The sequence below is a fragment of the Macrotis lagotis genome, chromosome 7 (genome assembly GCF_037893015.1).
Source record: "Macrotis lagotis isolate mMagLag1 chromosome 7, bilby.v1.9.chrom.fasta, whole genome shotgun sequence".
Lineage (NCBI taxonomy): Eukaryota > Metazoa > Chordata > Mammalia > Peramelemorphia > Peramelidae > Macrotis > Macrotis lagotis.
The window spans coordinates 41,817,564-41,841,401 of record NC_133664.1 but is presented as its reverse complement, the minus strand read 5'-3'; positions in this window follow the sequence as shown (position 1 = coordinate 41,841,401).

The window sequence follows — 23,838 nt, the reverse complement described above, 5'->3', positions numbered from 1 at the left end:
TTTTTTCCCCCTATTTTTATTATTTAAAAATATTTGCGTCATCATTCACTTACTTAAGCAGATGTGAATTGAGTATAGTTTGTCCAAGGACTAGGTAAATTAAACTTGGAGAATCTCTTCAGCAGATTGACTACAGAATTATGATTTTTTTTAAACACAGAAACTGTGAAAGATCATTTAATAAAATTTAGAATAAATTTAGTGAATGGAGTATCCATACTAATGAAATTCCAGATCTTTGAAATAGTATGGTTTAAACTGATGGTTTCCAAAATTTGTGTAGGTTTATCTCCCATTTCTAAGAAAATAGTCTTCTCCCTTTATCCATATAGCAAACTACATTAATGATTTCCTTAGCTTGTACTTTATTCGAAAATAGAATTTTATTATAATACTAACAAAATATGAAAATTAAAGAATGATAATTGTGCTTTCATAGTAATCCTTTGCTATTTTCATATTTGTTGTTTTCATATTTATAGCTTTGCCACTTTCCTATTTATAACATAACGCTGTGGTTGGTATGGGTTGATGTGGGGATTCAGTCTGAAAAATGGTTTTGAACACTAGGTGGCGAGTGAATAATGTTAAATTTGGACCCGGGAAGAAAGGAGCTCAAATCCTGTTTGGGGCAAGTCATAAATTTATCTCCTTCAGCTTCAATTTCCTCAGTGTAAAATGAGGATGTAAAATGTAGAGCTACCTCACAAGATTGCTTTGAGGATCATATAAAATGACAGGTAAAACCACTAAGCACATTAGTTCTTGTTATCATGTGGCTACTCAATTATTTTTCAATAACTTATCAAAATTATGTTTAATAGCTATATAAGAAACCCCATTTTGCACAAATTCATGGAATAAATTTGTACTGTTTTGTTTGATAAACCAAAAAGTGCTGAATAATAGACAAAAATCAGAATTTTTTAAAGTCAAATGCTTTTTTCAGAATATTATCACAAGTCAATTTATGAATTTGTTATTCATATAGAATGAAACCAAATGTATTTGTCAGTGGCAACTAGGTTTCTTATTCATGTATTTAGAGAAACAGCTAGTATCTCCAGCATGAAAGATGGTTATAGGAAAAGTCTGGAGAATCAGGAGTGTAGCTAGCAGAGATATAAATATATTTAGTTTTTGAAAAATAAAGTGAAAATTGTTTCTGTAGACCTGTCAGGCAATTAATAAGAAAATCTTTTTTGTAATATTTCATTTGTGTGACAGTGTTTTTTAAATCAGAAAACATTTAAAATATTACTTTTAAATTTATTATTCATAGCCCAAATTTTTCCATTAGTGCAGTTCATCTTATCTTTTTGAAGTTCATGCAAAGGTTGTTTAACTTTGAATTTACATAATTTAAATCAACTTTATGTAGTATGGTAACTAATATTACAGCAGTGTCATGGCTATATGCAACTAATGACAGGGGAAGAACCTCCCTGCAAACTAAGTACTGTACTTAGTGAAGTCTGATTTCTTTATGTGTATATATATATATATATATATGTATATATACATATATATTACTAATTTTTAGTGGTGCTTATGGTCCTTTGAAGTAGATTTATGCTTTTGTTGACTTCTATTTGAACTTCATTCAAAAGTTCATTGAAAAAAATGGATTTATCTTGGAGATGTAGTAAAAAAAATACCCAATAACTTTGGGTATTTTTTGCATTTACACCCTCCACCTTCAGCCTGACTTTATGAGGGACAGGCCCTTCAATTTGGAAAAATCTGCTCTAAGTCATGTAAACAACTGAACTCACCAAAAAAAGGAAGTTAAAAATTTAACTGAAGTCTAGAGGGTATATGTGGATCAACTAACAGGACTTGATAGAAAAGTGAGATCATTTTGAGGTTATATTATAAAATAGCTGAAAAATTCGTTGCTTCCAAGAACAGAAAAGAAACAGCAGCAAAAATTCAGTGGAGTAACAGCCTTTGCCAATATGGAACTGCAGAGGATTCATAGAGAGCATCTCAGATGCCAGCGATGAGCATATGCTAAGTACCATATAGCAGCTGATGTTCTCAGTTGTCCAGCTTGATTAAATAATTGACTCAGATGTCTCTCTCTGCACATTGAGTCTATCTTAACTCCATCAGAAAGAGATGGATAACATGCTTCATTGAAGTTATTCTGGAGACCTAGTTGGTCATTGCTTTGGACAGAGTTCTGAAGGATTTCATAGTTGTTTTTCTTTAGTGTTTTCTTTAGTGTTCTTTGTAGAAACTCTACTCTCACTTCTGCATCAGTTCATACTATCTAGGATTCTTGGAAATTGTGTCATTATTTATTAAGATACAATAATATTCCATCATATTTATATATCACATAAATCTACATCAATGTCTTGGCATTCAGTATGTTTACAACTTTATGCAAATATGACTGGATTTTGATTTTTAGTGTGAAGTACAATCCTCTCCTTTTTTAGGAGGTCAACACCAGTCTTCATGACATGTGTTCCCTCTGAAATCCAATGACTTTGGAGGAGAGAACTAAGCTTTTGCTTTTGCACAGCTCTGTCACGCTTAAATTCACTTGCTAGTCATGATATTCACCCTTCTTATGTCATTGGATCTCTTTGAGAAAGAAAAACAACAGCAAAAAACATTTGTGAGCAAATTCAGTCCATTTACACTTAGCAGTAAAATTGATAAATTTGTCTTTCCATCATTCTTTGTTAAATTTAGTTGCTCAGAAATGAATAGCAATTTCCTTTTCCTATTATTAGTATTAATGAACCAAAATTAATATAATGCTGAACAAAATTCCTTTATTTCATCTCATTAGCTATATAGATTTCTTGAAATGCAGACTACCCCTTTTAGCAAAAGATAGAAGATCTTGGGGTCATTGTGACTCATCCCTTTCTCACCCTATGGACTTCTTTTTTATGCTTTGTTTCAACGTAAGAGTTTCTTTTGTTTACCTGACACACCCTTCTAAAGCATTTAGTGGTTTAACCAGTATATTACTGAAAGATACCTATATTAATCAGCAAATAGTTTATCTTGATGTGAGAAGTGTCAGTTGTTCTAGATACATTTTTTTTGCTTGAAGTCCTAGTTTTTCAAAACATTTTCATTTCTTTGAAATGAACTTTTTCTTCTAACTCTTCAAAGTCCAAATGTTTAACAAATATCCCTGTTTTGAACTCTAAACAACAGACTGAATTTTGCTAGCTAGAGAATTCTGGATTTCTTTGCTTCTTCATTCTCTACATCATATTGCATATAGCATTTTCTCTTATGTTCTTCATCCTCTAAAAACATGCCATATATATATAATCTTAGTTGATATCAAATCTGTCTTGTAATTTACAATCCCCCTTGTAATATGGAATATTAGTGTTCAGCTACAATATATTTCTGAGATTTAAATCTTCAGGGTTTTTTTTTTTAGGTGAGACCACTGTAGATTCTTTCTGTGTGAATATATTATTTATTTTTAAAATGATTTCTTGAAATAGACTGATCAAATTTTAAAGAAAACTTTATCCTCCATATTGATCATTAGCATTTTTTCTAATTCTTAAAAATTTATGTTTAAGATCTTGATTTTTAAATGTCTTTAGTGTCTCCAATGATTTTTTTAATTACATGAAAAGATAGTTTCCAACATTCATTTTTATAAGATTTTGAATTCCAAATTTTTCTCCTTCCCTCATTACCCAGGATAGCAAGCCATCTGATACAGATTTATACATGTACAAACATGTTAAACTTATTTCCCCATCAGTCATGCTGAGAAAAAAAATAAGAACATATAAATCAGAAAAACACATAAAATAAGGTGAAAATAATAGTCTTTGATCTGCATTCATACTCCAATTCTTTCTCAGGATATAGATAGCATTTTTCATCATGAGTTTTGGATTTGTCTGGCACCATTGCATTGCTGAGAAGAGCTCAGTGTATCATAGTTGGTCATCACACAATATAACATTCTACTGATTCTGTTTATATCACTCAGATGAGTTCAGGTCTTTCCAGGATCTTCTGAAATTTGCCTGCTCATCATTTCTTATATCTCAATAGTATTCCATTCCATTCATATACCACAACTTCTTCATGTTGTACAATTGATGGGCATTCCCTCAATCTCTAATTCTTTGTCACCACAAAAAAGAACTGCTATAAATATTTTTGTACATATAAGTCCTTTCCCTTTTTTAATGATGTCTTTGTGATAAAGATCTCATAGAAATATCACTCGATCAAAGGGAATACACAGTTTGGTTGCCCTTTCAGTATAATTCCAAATTGCTCTCTAGAATGGTTTAATCAGTTCACAACTCCACCAGCAATGCATTAGTGTTCCAATTTTCACATATCTCCAAAATTTATCATTTTGCCTTTCTATCAGATTTTCCAATTTTATGGGTGTTATTTTAATTAGCATTTCTCTAATTATTAGTGATTTAGATCATGACTGTAGATAACTTTTTTAATAAGTTTTTTTCACCTGGAAACTGTTTATATCCTTTGACCATTTATCAATTGGAAAATGGCTTGCATTTTTATACATTAGAATCAATTCTCTATTTATTTGAGAAATGAGGTTTTTTATCAGAAATACTTGCTGTGTTGTACACCCTAACAGCAATATGGGAGTGATCAACCTTAATGGACTTGCTCATACCAACAGGGCAACAATCCGGCATAATTCTGGGATATCTGTGATAGAGAATGCCATCTGTATCCTGAGAAAGAATTGTGCAGTTTGAACAGAGACCAAAGACTGTTACCTTTAATTTAAAAAAAAAAGTTATCTTATCTCATACTTTAAGTTTCTTCCTTAAGGATATGATTTCTCTCTCATCACATTCAACTTGGATCAGTGGATACCATGGAAACAATGTAAAAACTGACAGACTGCCTTCTGTGGGGGTGGGGGGGGAGGGAAGCAAAATTAGGGTGAAAATTGTAAAATTCAAAATAAATAAAATCTTAGAAGCAAAAAAAAAAAGAAATACTTGGCTGTGGAAATTGTTTACCAGCCTTCTGGTCTCCATCTCATATTGGGCACATTAGTTTTGTTTCTGTAGATCCTTTTTATTTTATTTGAATCAAAATTATCCATTTTGTTTTTCAAAATACTCTTTATCGAATGTTTAGTCTAAATACTTCACTTTTCCATAAATCTGACAGGTAAACTATTCTTTCCTTTTCTAATTTACTTAAAGTATCACGCTTTATGGCTAAATCATTTTGACTTTATCTTGGTGTTTGTTCTGAGATGTTAGTTTATATCTAGTTTCTGCCATACTATTTTCCAGTTTTCCCAGCAGTTTTTGTCAAAAAGTGATTTCTTATCCTAGATTGTGGAGTCTTTTGGTTTGTCAAACAGTAGATTACTATACTCATTTACTCCTGTCTTATGTACATAATCTGTCCTACTGTTCTGCTACTCTATCTCTTAGCCAGTACCAAATAGTTTTGATAATTGCTATTTTATAATATAGTTGGAGATTTGATATGGCTAGGTCACCTTCCTTTGAATATTTTATATCAATTCCTTTGATACTCTTGACCATTTGTTCTTACTGAATTTTATTAATTTTTCTGGCTCTATAAAATAATTTTAGGTAGTTTGATTGGAATGGTATTGAATAAGTAAATTAATTTAGGTAGAATGGTCCTTTTTATTATATTAACTCTGCCTACCCAAAGTAGTTGATATTTTTTTAATTGCTTAGATTCTTACTTTATTTGTGTGAAAAGTATCTTGTAATTGTGTTCATAAAGTTCCTGGTTTTGTCTTGGCAGGTAAATTCCCAAATATTTTATATTGCCTATAGTTATTTTAAATGAAATTTTTCTTTCTATCTCTTGCTGCTGGACTTTTTTGGTCATATAAAGAAATGCTGATAATTTGTATGGGGTTATTTTATATTCTGCAACTTTACAAAACTTTTTAGGGTTAATTTTTTGACTGATTCTCTAGGATCCTCTAAGTATACCAGTATACCATCTGTAAAGAGTGATGGTTTTATTTCCTCACTGTCTATTCTAATTCCTTCAATTTCTTTTTCTTCTCCTAAAGTTAATATTTTTAGTCCAATATTGAAAAATAGTGGTGATAATGTTCTTTGTTTTACTCCTGATCTTACTGGGAAGTTTTATAACTTATCCCCATTACAGATAGTGATTGCTGATGATTTTAGATAGTTACTACTTAACAATTTATTTTATTTTTATTTTTGGTTTTTGGTTTTTGCAAGGCAGTGGGGTTAAATGACTTGTCTAAGGTCACACAGCTAGGTAATCATTAAATGTCTGAAGTCGAATTTGAATTCAGGTTCTCCTGACTCCAGGGTTGGTGCTCTATCCACTGTGTCACCTAGCTGCCCCTACTTATCATTTTAAGTAAAACTCCATTCATTCTTGTGCTCTCTAGAATTTTTAATAGGAATGGGTGCTGTATTTTATCAAAAGTTTTTTCTGTATCTATTGAGGTGATCATATGATTCCTTTGGTTTTGTTATTAATATGATCAATTATACTGATAGTTTTCCTGCATTCCTGGTATAAATCCCATGGGGTCATAGTGTATTACCTGGTGATAAAATTGCTATTATTTTTTACTAATATTTTATTTAAAATTCTTCCATCAATGTTCATTAGGAAAATTAGTCTTTAATTTTCTTTCTTTGGTTTGATGTTCCTAGTTTAGATATCAACACCATTTTAGTGTCATAAAAGGAATTTGCTAGAACTCCTTCACCTATTTTTCTAATCAGTTTATGTAATATTGGAATTAATTGTTCTTTAAATGCTTGATAGAATTCATTTATAAATCTATCTGGCCTTGGAGATTTTTTTCTTAGGCAGTTCATTAATAGTTTGTCCAATTTCTTATTTTCTTTTCTGTTTATCTGGGCAATTTATATTTTTTGCAAGCATATATTCATTTCACTTAGATTGCCAAATTTATTGGCATTATGGATGGACAAAATAACACCTAATAATTGTCTTAATTTATTCATCATTGATGGTGAATCTACCCTTTTCATTTTTGATACTGATAATTTGGTTTTCTTCTTTCTTTTTTAAAATCAATTAATAATAATAATAAAATAAATTAATTTGAATTAACTTTTTTTATAAAACCAGCTCTTAGTTTTATTTATTAGTTCAATAGTTTTCTTATTTTCAATTTTATTAATCTTTCCTTTGATTGTTTAATGTAATGTTATATTGAAGATTTTTAATTTGTTCTTTTTCTATCTTTGTTAGGTGCATGCCCAATTCATTGATCTATTCATTCTCTATTATACTGATGTTAGCTTTTAGAGATATGAAATTTCCTCTAAGTACTGCTTTGGCTGCATCCCATAAATTTTGGTATGTTAGCTTATGAAATTGTTGATTATTTCTATGATTTTTTTGTTTGACCCACTCATTCTTTCAGATCAGATTATTTAATTTTTTTTTTTAGATTTTTGCAAGGCAAACGGGGTTAAGTGGCTTGCCCAAGGCCACACAGCTAGGTAATTATTAAGTGTCTGAGGCTGCATTTGAACTCAGGTACTCCTGACTCCAGGACCGTTGCTTTATCCACTACGCCACCTAGCCGCCCCAGATTATTTAATTTTCAATTAATTTTGGCCCATATTTCCATGACCTTTTATTATACAAAATTCTTATTACAACATGATCTGAAAAAGATACATTTACTATTTCTGCCTTTCTGCATTTGCTTGTGGGATTTTTATGTCTTCTAATACATGGTCAAATTTTTTTTTTGTTTTCAAGGCAAATGGGGTTAAGTGGCTTGCCCAAGACCACACAGTTAGGTAATTATTAAGTGTCTGAGGTTGGGTTTGAAGTCAGGTCCTCCTGACTCCAGATGTGGGAATGCTGTAGAGGGTTGAAGATCCCAGGATGCAAAGGTTGGGGATCCTTGGATGCTTGTGGATCTTCAGATCTCTTGGGATTCATGAGATCACCTGAATGTTTCTGATCCAGGAATTCTTGTTTGCCTGGGATCAGGAAAGACCGAGTACAAAGAGCAGTTATGTGCCAATGGTTCCCATGGCCAAGTGGGGAGAATGATGCCAGCTGCTCTTCCTCCATCCTGTTCTTACAAGGCAGCTCAAATTCATCCTTTCTCACTTGTCACAGGGAAGGAAAGAGAAGCAGATGAGTGGATTTCTCTTTTGTAAATACATTGATTTTCTTTTTTTTTCTGAGGAAAAATATATATTTATTTTCTCAACAGCACAAAATTCTGAAAAGATTTTATTCTTAATTTATTGAACTAGCATTCACATGAAACAGGTAACTGCCATCATATAGGCCTATCGACTCCAAAGCAGGGGTGTTCAACCCTCTGGGTCCATAAAACCCCTTGGGTTGGTTAGTGATGTGAGTTGCATAGTATTTATGAATGGGTATTGAATTCTGTGTGCAGCCTTTGAGGGGTCTTTACAGGGCAATAGACCCAGAAGAGCTAAAAGGCTGGACACCCCTGCTAAAAAAGCAATCAACCACCTCAATTTAGTGGTAAAAGGCAAGAGTTCTGTGAATGTTTTCTGATCTTTGAGAGGGAAAAGGGATGCAAATATGTATTCTGCAGTGGAAAGAGTCAAGTGTGAAATAACCAATGCTAGTGATTTTGTGTCTAGAAAGCTTCAGAGTCTGGGGCTCACCAAGCAACAGCACAGAGCTGGGATTAGTCAAAGATCTGTTAGTCTCTCCTGCCTCCTCTGATGTAAGAGCCCTAAATTGTACTGGGGAGAGCCACTCCAGCCCACCATGCCTGGCCCGAGGTCAAGATAAACTCTTACCTATCAGCAGAATCTCAGACTCGGTCACCATTTGCAGATGGAAACATGATGTGCCAACCCAAGAAAGACCTACCTTCCAAGTAGGAGAACAGCATTTCTAAACAGAAATATATTTACTTTGAGAGTTCAAGTGTGCTTTCCTAATGTCCCTGCTAAATGTCAGCAACTGCAAAAAGGACAGTCCATTTACTTTCTTCTCCTCTCCCCCAAGTTTACAGAATGGGCCAGTTCCAGATCAGCTGGACTGGGGCATCTGGACCTCCCACAAACAGATTGGGGGCCTGAAGGGCCTTAGTCCTGGCTCTCCTAATAAATAACGCATGCCAAAGACCAGCAGAAACCACAAGGGTTGGCACTAGCACCGATCTTTTTAGAATTCTTTCTCTTTCCCTTTCTCACCATACAATGCTGTCTGCAGGCAAAACACCTGAGGGTTGTCCAAGAGAAGCAGGAGCCTGGGTGTTTCCAGTTTCCGATGTGGCATGAGCACAGCAGGGCCAGCCCCCTTCTCTCGGCAGTAAGGCTCCCCACAGCCACAGCTGCCCCTTCACACACAGGCACTCAGATCTACTTCACAGCAACTACCTTTATCAGACACCACTTAGTTAAACTAGAGAGCGGAACCTTAGTGTGAAGGAAGACGTGGAAACCAGTGTCGACTGTCTCTGATATCACCTGAAGCAAAGAAGGGACAAGTGGGGACAGGGTGGGAAATGACCAGCCCAAGGAGGCAGAGTGGTTCTAGAAGAGAGGAATGGAAAAAATTCCTCCACCACTAATGGGCAGCAGGACAAGGAGTGGGTAAGAAGAAAGACTGGCCTAGAGAACTTCAGCTTCAGCTTCCTAATACATTGATTTTCAACTAAACAGTCATTAAGATTACTTTTCACCATTTTCCACTGTAGATCTCTAAATTCCTCTGATTTAGGAATCAGTTTGGACTCTTATCATCTTATAGCACTTAAGCCTCTCAGATATGCATGGTAGGAAGCAGTTCCACATAGTGGTTTGGACCAAGTAGGCTATCTCTTTACAAGTTTTGTTTCCTATAGGTCAATTTGCCTCATCTCTTACATATGTATATTTTATATTTCCTCATCTATTTTGATGTTGCTTCCTCCCAGTTGAACGTAAAGCTCCCTTGTCTCTGTCTTGTACACCAAGGATCTAGCACAGATCCTGGGTCATATTTGGCATTTCATACTGAATTCTATAAAATTAATTGCCTCTAAATTAAAATATCAGAAGATAGAAAAAAGAAAGAATACCAGATGTTCCAAGATACATCTTAGCATGAATAAATGGCTCATTTAAAGACTTAGGTGGGGTAGCTAGGTAGCACAGTGAATAGAGCACCAGCCCTGGAGTCAGGAGAACCTGAGTTCAAATCTGATCTCAGACTCTTATTAATTACCTAGCTTGTGACCTTGGGCAAGTCACTTAATCCCATTGCCTTGCCAAAAGAAAAATCAAGCCTAGTGTTACTTCTTTTTTCATCCATTGATCATAGTTCCATTCTTTGGAACCAAGCAGAACAAATAATTACATGTGTAGATTTTTAAAAGTATATTTTTATAAGCATATACAACAAGTATAAACATACATATACACAGACATAAAAATTGAATCCCTTCCCCACATGACAATCTTTCAAATACTATCATGTTCTCCCCCAACTCTTGGAGTGTGGGGCAGGAAGGCATGTCTAAATATTCCCAGTTCAATTGATCCTCATATAGACTTAACGAGCTTTCCCATCATGGCCATCCTCTTCTGGAAACTTTCCACCTTATCAACATTTGTCTAAAACTGAGTGTCCAAAACCAAACCCAACATTCATGATGAGTTCTGAGGAGGGCAGAGTAAGTGCCTCCTAATTCTTAGAAGACGTATCCTTAATGTAGCTAAAATTCCATTAGATGTGTGTCAACCAGATCATGCTGCTACCTTGTGATAAACTAGCAGTCCACTAAATTCCTCAATACTTTCGATTCCCGCCCTGCCCAAATGCATGATGTCACATAATCCCTATTGAATTTCATCTCATTAGATTTTGGATCAGGACTCTATTCTCCAGTATGTAAGCTATCCTTCTCAGATTTCTGTCATATTCAAATCTGAACATGTTGTCTATGCTGTTATCCATTGGTAAAAATGTTAAATAGAACCCAGCTCCCTGAGTGTGCCATGAGAGGTAGACTTCCTTTCAAAGTGACATGGCATTACCATTCATTGAGCCTGACCATCCACCCAATTCTGAATCTAGTTTATTGTATTATTTTCTAGTCTATATCTTTCATCTTTTCCACTTGAATAGTGAAAGATATTATTTGCCTTATCTTAAGTTTAATTTACTAATAAATTATTTTAAAATTTAAAAATTACAAATGTAATAGCCATCTACATAATCAAATAAACTTACAAAATAAGTCAGGCTCTCACTACAAACTCTTAGCTTTTTAAACAAAGAACTAAATGAATTAACAAACTCTCAATGAAGATGCTTTCGTTTTCTTTGTTCCCTTCTAGACTTAGCCAAAGTTCCACTTTTGACTTATTTTTCTTCCTTTTCTCTTTTTTCCTTTTCTGAGATAGACTTGGTGAGAACATATTATTACTAATGATTTCACTCTTCCTCATTTCTTTGTATCTTCCATTTTTATTTTTTAACAGCACTCTCATATTCTAAAATATAAATATACAATGATCCATCTATTCCTTAGTTTTTGCATATAAAGCTATTCCAGGTTTTTTCCCCTTTCATAAATTAGAGAACTGTTAAACATCTTGTACTTAAAAAATAATAATTTCTAAGTAAAATTTTAGAGCAGTCCCTGAAAATCTTTGGCTTGAAAAGGCTCGTTAGTTTTGTGACTGATTTCATATAAATATGAAGACAAGACTATTTCCAGAGAAAAACAAATGCTTTAAACAACCAAATGACATCACAATGATTTCTTGCATTTTATAAGGTTGCTTATAGAATTGCTAAATTTAAAAAGTCTTATTTGATAATACTAGCAAAGGTACTCCCTGTAACTACCAAAACAATCAAAATGATGTTTGAGGAATCATATGCCAGGCAACTGTTCTTGCAGATTTGGTGGGAGGGAAAATTGCCCATATCTCTGATGAGCTTTGTGATCAGTTAATCAAGAAACCAAAATCTCCCTCTTTTGTGTTGCAGGTAGATGAAGTAACAGATATAATTAATTTTGGTGTAGAGACTTCAATGTATAGAGACTCCCTCCACCAATGTAGACTAGCAACATGTTTATAACATCATAGAAAGTTTCCTAAGAGCATTGGTAAGTTATATGATTTGCTGTTGTCACACAGCTAGTGTGTGAAAAAGGTGGGTCTGGAATGTAAGTGTTTACTGATTTCAAGTAGGCTTGGTTTGTACTATTTCATGTTGCTTTTCATTGGCCATGCTAAATTATCAAAAATTTTTTATGATGCAACAGGTGCATATGAATATTTCAAGGGAAAAAAAAAAGAAAGGTCTAAATTCTCCTGTTCTAATGGTTACAAAATTATGTGTCAAATGGGGACTCATTTTTTTGCTTCATTTACACATTCATTTGATTTAACTCTAATGAGGCATGTTAATGTGTATTTATTTTATAAATAAACTGTTTGTGCCAAGAATCAAACTCCTTAAAACAGCCTTTTAAGTGAACACCAGAAAGAGTGGGATGAAATATATACTTTAGAATTAAGGGAATAAGTAAATATATCTTTTTTTAAAGAGCCTTGATTCTCTCTCTTCTGGTTTCCCTTATTTCAATGCAAGTGATTCTCAAATCTACAAAGTTAGAATTCATCTGTAGGTTGATTGTTATTGTTGTTGTCCTGTATTCTCAAAGAAGACTGTGACATCAGGGATGTGATGCCATGACATGCAAGTGAATTGGATAAATGAAGGATAACTGTGCGACGTCATCAACCTCACTTTCTCCTCCAGTGCCAGATATGGATCAGGATAACTGGAGAAGACCCTGGCTGCAGTGGGAGACCTTGGCCTATTTTCTCAGAAGGCTGAACTTCAAGCCTTACATTACCAGTTATTGCCTGCTGGGTAGCTCCATAGGGATGTCTCACAGCTATCTCAAACTCAACACTTAAAGTGGAATTTGTTAGCTTCTTGCCTATTTCTCTCTTTGGGAGACATCCTCCTTCTGATGAAAATTTGCAACCTTGGAGTCATCCTCAATTTTTCCCTATCCCATACTTCATACACTCAATCAATTGTCAGGTTTTAGTCAATTTTACTCCAACATGTGACTACTACCCAGATTCAGGATCTTATCACTGTTTACCTGGACTGTTGCAAGAGACTTTTAATTGGTCTCCTTGCATTCAGTATCCCTCCTCTCCAATTCATCATCCACGTATCTGTCAAATTCATAGTGTTAAAGGTCAAGTCTGACCATGTCATTCCAGGAGTGAACCAAACTGTACCCAGAAATGAACTTGATGGCAAGAATTTGTTGTAACAATCACTTTATTACTACAAGGTGATAGAGGAGAGAGTAAACAGCTCCAGTGAAGCCTGAAGCACTCTCTGGAAAGACTCTGGCTTACAAATCACTCAGATCAGCCACTCCTTGCCTGACCACTCAGATATGAGCTTCTCTGATTCCTGCAAAAATGATGAAACAAAAAGAGAACAAAGAAAACTTGCCTCAGAATTGAAAGAGACTGGAGGAAAAAAAACTAAAAGTAGTGATTTTTTTTTCCTGCTACATGCTATTAGACCATGCAAAATGATCAAGTCTGTCTTTTGTTCACTTTGTGAAAAGTACTCAGACATGATCTTCATGAAAATGGATGGAAATGACTATCAAGATATTGCTACACACAGTAAGAAGTGAATACATGCCAACATTTCAGTTCTATAAAAAAAATGGCCAAAAGGTGGGTGTATTTTCGGGAGTCAATAAGGAAAAACTAAAACCATTAATAAATTGGAATAATTGAGGATCACATAAGTGAATAATTGTCAGCTGTCTAAATTATATAACTTTGAATTTTTTCTATTCCCCCCAAAAGATCAAGAATAAGAAGAGTATATATGTGTGTATATATATATATATATATATATATATATCCAAACATATTTGACTGTAAATGACAATACAAGGTAAATTATATATATATATATATATACATATATATATGTATATATATATATATATACATATATATATATATTGCTTAAACTGATAAACATGTAAATCAGTAGTATTAGTGATGTTCAGTTTCAATCATTTCCAACTTTTCGTGTCCCTTTTGGGGTTTTTTTGGGGAAAGATATTGAAATGGTTTTCCATTTTCATCTCCAGTTCATTTTATAGATGAAAAAACTGAGGCAGACAGGGTAAAGTGGCTTGCCTAGTTGGTAAGTGTATCAGGCTAGATTTAAACCCATGAACACAACTCTTCCTGATTCCAAGCCCAACTCTCTTATGTACTATGTGAAACCTACTTGCTGTCCCATTAATATTACTGAGAAGATTTTAACTAGCACTAGTGATTTATATTGGAGGAAAGTATCAGAAAAAGGACTTAAGCTGGTAGCATTAGAAGAAGCTTACTGCTCCTCCAGAACCCAGAAAGAAATATAATATAATATAGCTACCTTTGGAGATCCAGTTTTTCAGTGTAAGTGGGAATTGGTTTAAGGACCCTTAGAACCTCTATAAATGCTATACATCCATCATCTTAGGTGTGCTTTTTTTTTTTTTACAGTGGAGGAATTGAAGACGCAGAGAGGTGATGCATTTTGTTCAAATTCACAGAGTCAGCCTGCTCATAACTACACCATGTTGTATCTCACAGAGCAATTCAGGTCATTGTTAATCCCAAGAGGCAAAAGACTAGCAGGTTAAAAGATTTTTCATCAACTCTCTCTCTCTCTCTCTCTCTCTCTCTTTTTGCAAGGCAATAGGGTTAAGTGGCTTGCCCAAGGCCACACAGCTAGGTAATTATTAAGTGTCTGAGGCCGGATTTGAACTCAGGTACTCCTGACTCCAGGGCCAGTGCTCTATTAGGGCACCACCTAGCCACCCCTCATCAACTCTTGAACTTTGGACCAGTCCTGTTACTTCTTTGACCCTCAGTTTGCTCACCTCTCTCCAAAATTTTTGACTCAACCATGGGAAATCCTTTCCTAGTTTATTCACTGATGCATTTAACTACCTTAAAACTAATGGAATAAGTTCTATTAGGCAGTCAACCTAAAACCCATGAGAAAACTAAGATCATTCTTTGGATTGGTTGAAATTTGTGTTTCTGGGGTTATTCAAATATATTTACAACATGAGAGTGTGGTGGTAGGGTGATTATGGATGTGGATAACATAGTGACTGGTGAATATTTTGTGTTTTGGAGTTTTTTCAGTCTTCTGTGAAATTGGATCAGTTTGCTTTTTGAAATATATTTTATAAAATGTTGATCCTTGCTCTTTATTGATTTGGTGAAAGAGTATGTGACCAGGAAGATGTAGACAAAACCCTAGTTTGACTACATGTAGGGGCTCCTTGGAAGGGAACATCTCTTTCCTCTATATGCAAGAAGTTAAAGTTTTTCTGAGCTAAAAAAAAAGAGTAATATCCTATATTTAATTATTTTTGACAAACTTAACTTTAGAAGCAGATTATTTTTCCATTGTATAATATACCTCAAAAGGCCTTGCAAACAAGTACATTTATTTCACTTTGTAATTCCTCCTGAATTTGTTTCATGAAAAAGCTGAATTTATTTTGCAAGTTGTTTACCTAATTTTGAGTGACTGCTAAAGTAGAAATTTTGAGCTGCTTAGAGGGCAATCACACCCTTCTTTAAATAGGGCCATTTGAAGAACACTGCCTTTTTTTTTCTTTATTGATCATTTTTTTTCTATTTGGGAATGTGTATTTCTTGGAAAGTCAAACTTTGTATAACATTTAGCACCCTCAATAAGACCAAGAGCAACACCAAACACAACATCAATATCATATAGCTGGACTTGTTATAAAATGAGGCAATGCTACAGAAACTGAAGCCTACTCCAACCCCATTCACACATCTCATTCTGGTTCATTCTACTGTGTCTCTGAAAAACCCCATTATAGTCTCAATAAACTCATGGTAAGTCCCCATAATTTTCTTTTTTAAAAAAAACATTAATTTTTTTTTATTTTCATTTCCCAATTCTTTCCTTTCTACCTCCACCTCCTCCATCCTTTGAGAAAGCAAGAAAAGTAAAACCCATTACAGTGTGTATAGTCAAGCAAAATAAATTCTTGCATTAGCTATGTTAAAAAAAAAACCCAACACACTTTAATCTGCTCTTGAACTCATCACATTTCTACCTGAAGGTACATAAGATGCTTCATCATGAGTCCTCTGTGACTGTGGTTCCTGTGTTGATCAGAGTTTCTAAGTTTTTGAAAGCTGTTTGTCTTTAGTTAGTATTGTTATTGGATATATTATTCTCTTGGTTCTACACACACACACACACACACACACACACACACACACACACACACATTAGAGTGTCATGAAACTGAAAGATGTTTTCTCCCACTAGAGATAGATGCTATTCAACCCCATGGATTAAAAGCTGGATGGGACCTTAGTGATTATCAAATTGAACCTCACCATTTTACAAATAAAGATACTGAGGCTCAGAAAGAAGATGGAACCTACTCACAACATGGCAGACCTTAGATAACCATACCACATGTATAGATTATGCATTATGTGTATATATAATATATGTAAATATATAAAATTTTTTAAGTGTAGGTCTTCTTGGGTTATTTTCCTCTTTCTGTGTGTAATTTCCACCCCCCCCATTCTCCAATCCTTCCTATTTCATTCTGTGTTAGAAGAAATAAAGAAAAAACCCCAAGACAGCTATGAATGCTGTTTGACCAAATTTTTTACGAGTTCATAAGTCCCTCTCAGATCTTTTGCTGCTGCAAGCCCCTTTAGAAATTGTTTCTCAGGGACGGCTAGGTGGTGAAGTGGATAGAGCACCGGCTCTGGAGTCAGGAGTACTTGAGTTCAAATACCACCTCAGACACTTAATAATTACCTAGCCGTGTGGCCTTGGGCAAGCCACTTAACCCCTTTTGCCTTGCAAAAACCTAAAAAAAAAAATTGTTTCTCAGTGGGTCAATGAGTGAGGGTTAGAGGGAGAAATGTGATTGCTATTCTAAAAGTGGTCAGGTAAGGAAGTGGTCTACCCAAAAGCATTTGAACTGTCTTCAGAATCAGGTAGGATATCTTTACTTTTCCAAAATTATAGGTTAGCTTTTGCACATCAAAATTTACCAAGGAAGATCAAAGAACAAAACCACTGTTAAAAAAGCAAGACAAGTATTTGAGCTGCTGATCATGAGAAAGATGTGACATTTTGATTTCTCAGGCCAAAGGGACAATGAAACTATATTTTGGATCATACTAGTCTGACCCTACATATGGCATTTCCCAACCACCACGCCTATTTCTAGCTTGATCAAAACATGGCTGGTCTGAGTATTCTCTTTGCAATACAAATTAAGAGAACAGTAAAAACAAAAATGAAGAAAACAGCAGAATCGGAAATGACATTATTTAAATATCTTTCTTAATAAACATAACTTGAAAAATTAATTTTGCATAATTATTTTTCAAAATATCCTTATTCCTCTCTAGATTGTACTCTGAATTTTTTCTACAAGATTCTAGAAACTTCTTCATTTTAAAAGTTCACTCTAACCCTGGAATTCATAATAATGTTTGTCCTTCATTTTTGAAGAAGGCCATGACCTCAGGGAGGTGATGTCATGAAAAGCACATGAACTGGATTTGAGGGGAGGGGCATGCTGTGTTAAGTTTCTAGCCTCATTTTCTCTTCCAGAGCCATCTGGGTCCAGTGGCCAGATATGGATCAGGATGACTGGAGATGGTCCTGGATGCAAAGCACCCAGGGTTAAATGATTGCCCAGGGTCACATTGCTAGTAAGAGTCAAATGTCTGAGGTCAAATGTGAACTCCTGTCCTCCTGACTCCAAAGATCTGTCTGTGTCTCTGTCTCTCTGTCTCTCTGTCTGTCTCTTCCTCTCTCTTCCTCTCTCTCTCTCTCTCTCTCTCTCTCTCTCTCTCTCTCTCTCTCTCTCTCTCTCTCATTGGATGGCTTTTCCTGAAACTATCCCTTAATATACCTTTGGGGAAAATTCTATTTAATAGCTCTGATGACAGTAAATGATTCAATAAATAATGATATAGTAACCAGAGTCAAAGCTAGAGTGTGGTTGCTGGGGCTTGTCCCTAGCGTGTCTAAATTTTGAGAGTGCTGACAGCATTGGTTGTCTTTTAGCAGGATAGAAAAACTAAACTAGCACCTAAGTAGAAATACTGAATTGTAGGATTAGAAGGAAATGACCATACAGAAATTTCCACTATATTCTACCTGCTAAGTGGTCTTTCAGTCTTTGCTTAAAAATGTCAAATGAGAGGGAATCTTCTTCCTTCCAATTTCCTTTGAGGTTAGTTCAAATTATTAAGAAACATAAGGCCTAAACTTGTCTCTGCAATTTCTGATCATTGGTCATTAGACTGAATCATTTCTTTTGCAAGCTAAATACTCCTAGTTCTTTCAGCTCATCCTCATAGGACATGTACTTAAGACCCTCCACCATTTTAATTGCCCTGCTCTGGATGTTCTCCATATTATCAATGCTTTTTCTAAACTGTGGTGCACATAACGGACCAATAATTTGTTACAATAGGAAGCTTCAAGATCTTCCTCTGATCCATGGCCATTATCCTACCTGACTTCTTCCCTAACTCAGCCCTATCTGCTACCCCTCCTAGTAGCAAACTCTCCAGAAGTGTTCGAGGGTGTGATTCCTTCCTCTCTCCAGCTGATTGTACCACTGGCACACTCCTCCCTAGTCCGAGCCTCCTCCATCTCTCCTGTGACAGTCTTTCAGTATTCTGGGGTTTCCCCATCCTTTGATGTTCTGGACTACTTACCACAGGCCCAGAATTTGCTAGCTACAGGTCTGAGAACAGCTAGACATCTCCATTACAAAGTCATGAACTTTATTTTTTTATTACATGGACCCAAACTAGTGACAATTTTAAGTGGTTCATCAATCCCATGATTCTGCAACACATTAATCATAAATCTGCCAGCCAAATAGATTTTTGATATTTGCATTTAATAAGCATTGATAGCCACAATTTTAAGGAGCATTGTGCTCTTTTTTTCAAAAGCTGTAGTTAAGTGGTCAGTGACACAGTGGACAGAGTTGGGACTGGAATCAGAAAGATTTTGTGGTTTCAAAACTAGCCTCAGACAGTAGCTATGTAACCTTGGGCAAGTTACTTCATCTAGTTTCCCTCAGTTTCCTCATCTATAAAATGATCTGGAGAAGGAAATAGCAAAACCCTTAAGTATCTTTGCCAAGAAAACCCCAAATGGGGTCATGAAGAATCAGACACAACTGAAAAATGACACAAGCTAGATGATTTATTTGCCTTCATAATGGATACTGTCTCCACAATAGTTGAGAAAATAATAAAGTTGAGTAATAAACTGTTAGAGATGAGATTTGACCCCAGGTGTTCCAAAATCCACAATTATTTTCTCAATTAAATTGAGGAAAGTAATAAATACTGAAGCTTTAGGACAGGCTTCTTCACGTTTTAAATGCCATAGACCCTTTGTTATGATAACCCCTTCTCAGAATCATATTTTGAAACATGTAATATCAAATGTCTAGGATTACCAAGGAAATGTGTAATAAATTCTCAAAAATTTTCTTTTAATTCATTGCTGTAGGTTAAGAATTCCTGCAGGGTATTGACCTCAGGAAGGAACACTTCTGGAAATATACTAATTGACTGTCCATACAGTCACTTTTTAGACAGCTGTAGACCCTGATGAGGGACTTGAGTTCAATTAACCTCAGACACTTACTAGCTATGTGACCTGGGTAAGTCATTTAATCGCTGTTTGCTACAGGTTCCTCAACTGTAAAATGAGATATTAACCCCACATCAGGGTTATTTAAAGATCAAATGAGATAATATATGTAATATTTTAGCTTAATATTTGGAACATAATAGGGGCTATTATCATTTAGGCACTTAACCAACATTTTCTTTGGCAAGTTAGGATTGGCAAGGATTTCAAAGCTTTAGTAGACATCTATGAATTAATCTGTACACAAGAAGCAAACCAGGCTTATGAGGAAAGTGTGACATGCTAAAAAAGAAAAGTTTTACCTGGAAAGATTTATGTGAACTGATGTTGAGTGAAGGGCGCAGAACGAAGATAACATTATACACATTAACAGCAACATTATGTGATGATCGATTCAGCAGCACAATGGTCAAAGATAACTCTAAAGGACTTGTGCTGGAAAATGTCATCCACATTCAGAGAATGAACTATGAAATCTGAATGAAGGCCAAGTCATGTTATTTTCACTTTTTTTTTTCAAATTGATTTTATATAATTTTTCTTTCTCATGGTTTTTCTCATTTTGTTCTGTTTCTTCTTTCACAATATGACTAATATGGAAATTTGTTCAACAAGATTGTACACATATAATCTCTATCAAATTACTTGCTGTGTCATAGGAGGAGGAAAAAGAAAAATAAGTTAAAAAAGAAAAGTTTTATAAATTAAATCAGCCAAGTTGACTAGTTTCTTTTATCAATGCCTCCATTAATAACTAAGATTCTATGAAAGTTAAGTTTCTAAATCTTATATTTCTGATCAAAACCTGGCTTCTCAGTTTATAAGTTTTATAGGTTTATAAGTCTGAATATTCGCCTCTGTCCTTCTCAAGACCTGTGTATTTCTGGTCCCCTGCTAATTACATCTACAAATTGGCTTTCCCAGTTGTGTCAACAATTAAGAAATCTTTCTAAGAATGGAGGAAGTTTGTCTCATTATCTCTTTAAGATATTGATATAAATTCTTAAGACACTTTGGAATGAGAGAAATTTCAAGCTTTATATGTCTATGGTATATCTGATAAAAGCCATAAAATATCAAGTCAAAAGGGAGATGTTAGTCCTGCTGTTAATTGGCTCTTTCTCAGTTCTGACATAGATAGGGAAGAGGGTCATAAAGTACTCAATGACACCTTTACGCACCAATATGTAACCTGATTGGTTGACTGCTAAAAGTTTATGATTCTTTTTGTATTTTTTTATAAACATCTTTCCTCATTTTTGCTCTGGGTAGACATTTCTAATGATGACTACTATCTATAGGTTTTATGGTAAATCTTAGGAAATAAAGTTCATGGATAACCTAAATTTCTATTATTTTCTTTTACTACCAAATAATTAAACTTTGACAATACCCACATGGAATAAGAATAAAGGCAGGTTATCTTTCCAAGAACTGAAAAAAAAATGATAGAGTATAAAACAAATAGATTTATCTGACTTTAGTCATGCTGAAGTCTTAACATTAAAATCATATTTACTATGTAGGTAGCTATATGGTCCTGGGTAGGCCATTTGAACTGTAGGGTAGAATCTTTTATATGGAAAAGGGGAAACAAATATTTTGAATATTTAGAGTATTCTAGTGAGGGAAAGTATAATCTGCAAAGTTATTATGATATGTGACTTGTTAGGTGGCCTTTGGAATCCCGTTTATTTCTTTTTTCGAATAGCATTTTTTTCTAATTCTGAGAATGAAATAATTTAAAAATTATATTAATGTCAGCTATTATTATTGATATTATTATATCATATCATATTGATAGCATATTATTTTAAGGAATATAATCATAGAATCTTAGAAGATTAGCTAGTGATTATCTAGTCAACCCTCTCATTTTATTATTATTAATAATAATAACATCAAGCTTTGAAAAGCAAATTTTTTACAAATATCTCATTTTATCCACACAACTATCCTAAGAGATAAAACCCACTTTTCAGATGAGGAAACTGAAATGTACAAAATTAAGTGACACATCTGAGGCAGGATTGGAACTCAGTTCTTTCCAACATCAGGTAGTGTTCAATCCATTGCACTACCTCTCAGAGCTGGAAAATTAAGGTTCAGGGAGAGAAAGTAACATGCCCAAGGTCACAAAGCTAGGAAGTTTCATATCCAGGATCAGAAACTAGTTCTTTTGACTGAGTATCACCTCTCATATATATGATACTTCACAGTTTGCATAGGACTTTCCCCATAAAAACCCACATTATGACATGTGGAGCCAGTGTAGTCTTTCCCATTAGAATGGAAGAGTAAGGATGATCTTTCTTTTTCTCTCCAGTGTTTAGTATAGAGCTTTGCACATAGTAGTACTTGTTTAGCAAAAGCTTTATTCATTCCTTCTTTCCTTCATTCATGCTATTCTCTCTCTTTTGCAGATGATAAAACTGAGACTCAGAGAAATCAGATGTCACACAGCTAATAAGAGTTAGAGATGGGTTTTGAAAGTCTTCCTAATTCTAAGTTCTATCATTCAAGATCAATTTTTAAAAAATCACTTCCAATATGAAGTCTTCCTTGCTTCTCCACATAGAAGTGTTCTCTTTCTTTGGGGACTCTAAATGGTGCTCTGTTTATTCCTCACATAGATATCATGGTATATCCTGCATTTTTGTATTTTATGTGTTTTTATATATATATATATATATATATATATATTACAACATATATTTTATATATTACAAATAACAATATATATGTTTGTATATTTACATCTTGTTTCTTCCTCCAGAATGTAGAACTATTGCATTTATATTGTACCCTTAGCAACTAGCACAGTGACAAGTACATAGTAGGTTTTTAATAAATGCTGGTTGATTGGTAATCAGCCAAGATGAGAAAGGGTTTTTGACTTCATTACTGCCTACCTTTTTTTTTTTTTTTTTGGTTTTTGCTAGGCAATGGGGTTAAGTGGCTTGCCCAAGGCCACACAGCTAGGTAATTATTAAGTGTCTGAGGCTGGATTTGAACCCAGGTACTCCTGACTACAGGGCTGGTGCTCTATCCACTACGCCACCTAGCTACCCCTCAGCCTACCTTTTTACTTAAAATTTTGCCTGAGTTCTCACAGCTCTCACAGTCCTCATAGCAGAACCTGTCCTCTGCAAATGTGCTGTTCACAGGTATTTCATTGCCCACTCCTGCTTTCCAGGTTCAAAGCTGTCATTCACTGTGGCTCTATCTTCCCTGTTGCTCCTTAACTTTGAGAAAGTGTCCTTCCTCCCTTAGAGAAAGTAGTACTCTTGGGCAACATGGCTGGGGGCCAGTATGTGTCTGATCTACTTCAGGGTTCCATCCAGCCAGGGTACAAAGGGACCAGTAGTAGATGTGAGAATGTTTCCTTCTCCATCTCAACAAAAGGTCCCCAATCCTTTCTCTGAGATGAGTTTAGCAAGTGAATACCTTTAGCCTCTTCCCCAAGCCAAGTACCAGAAGTGAGTCTCCTATGTGGTTAGCAACTCCAGCTGAGTCTTTCTGGGGTTGGGGACAAACATGCCCACACCCCTTTCTATGTGCCCTTTCAATTCCTATCTTGCTTCCAAGTAGGTAGCACCTGGTCAAATTGCTTTGTTTTACAATTTGTTTTAATCATTCAATACATTTTCATTAATACATTCAATACATTAGGAATACTGGAGAGAAGAACAAAGCAAGCAGCCATTGTCTGAATTCTACTTTCACAGCAAAGACCACTTCCTCCTTATGATACTTAAAAGGATAATTCTATAGGAACAATATAATATTGTTTAAGTGAGCAGGGATTGTTTCTTTTTTTTTGTCTTTATATCAGCTATATCTACTGTAGTTCCTAGTATATAACAAACTTAATTAATACTTGCTGATTGATTAATGTGGCTTAAATTCTGGATTGTGTTGAGAGCAGTTCTTATAGGTTCTCAAGAGTCAATTGTAAAGGTTTCAGTGTGATTATTTATATATACCGGAGGAACCTGCAAGTGCTATAAACCAGGATTTGATTTGTTATTATTATTATTTTTTTTAGGTTTTTACAAGGCAAAC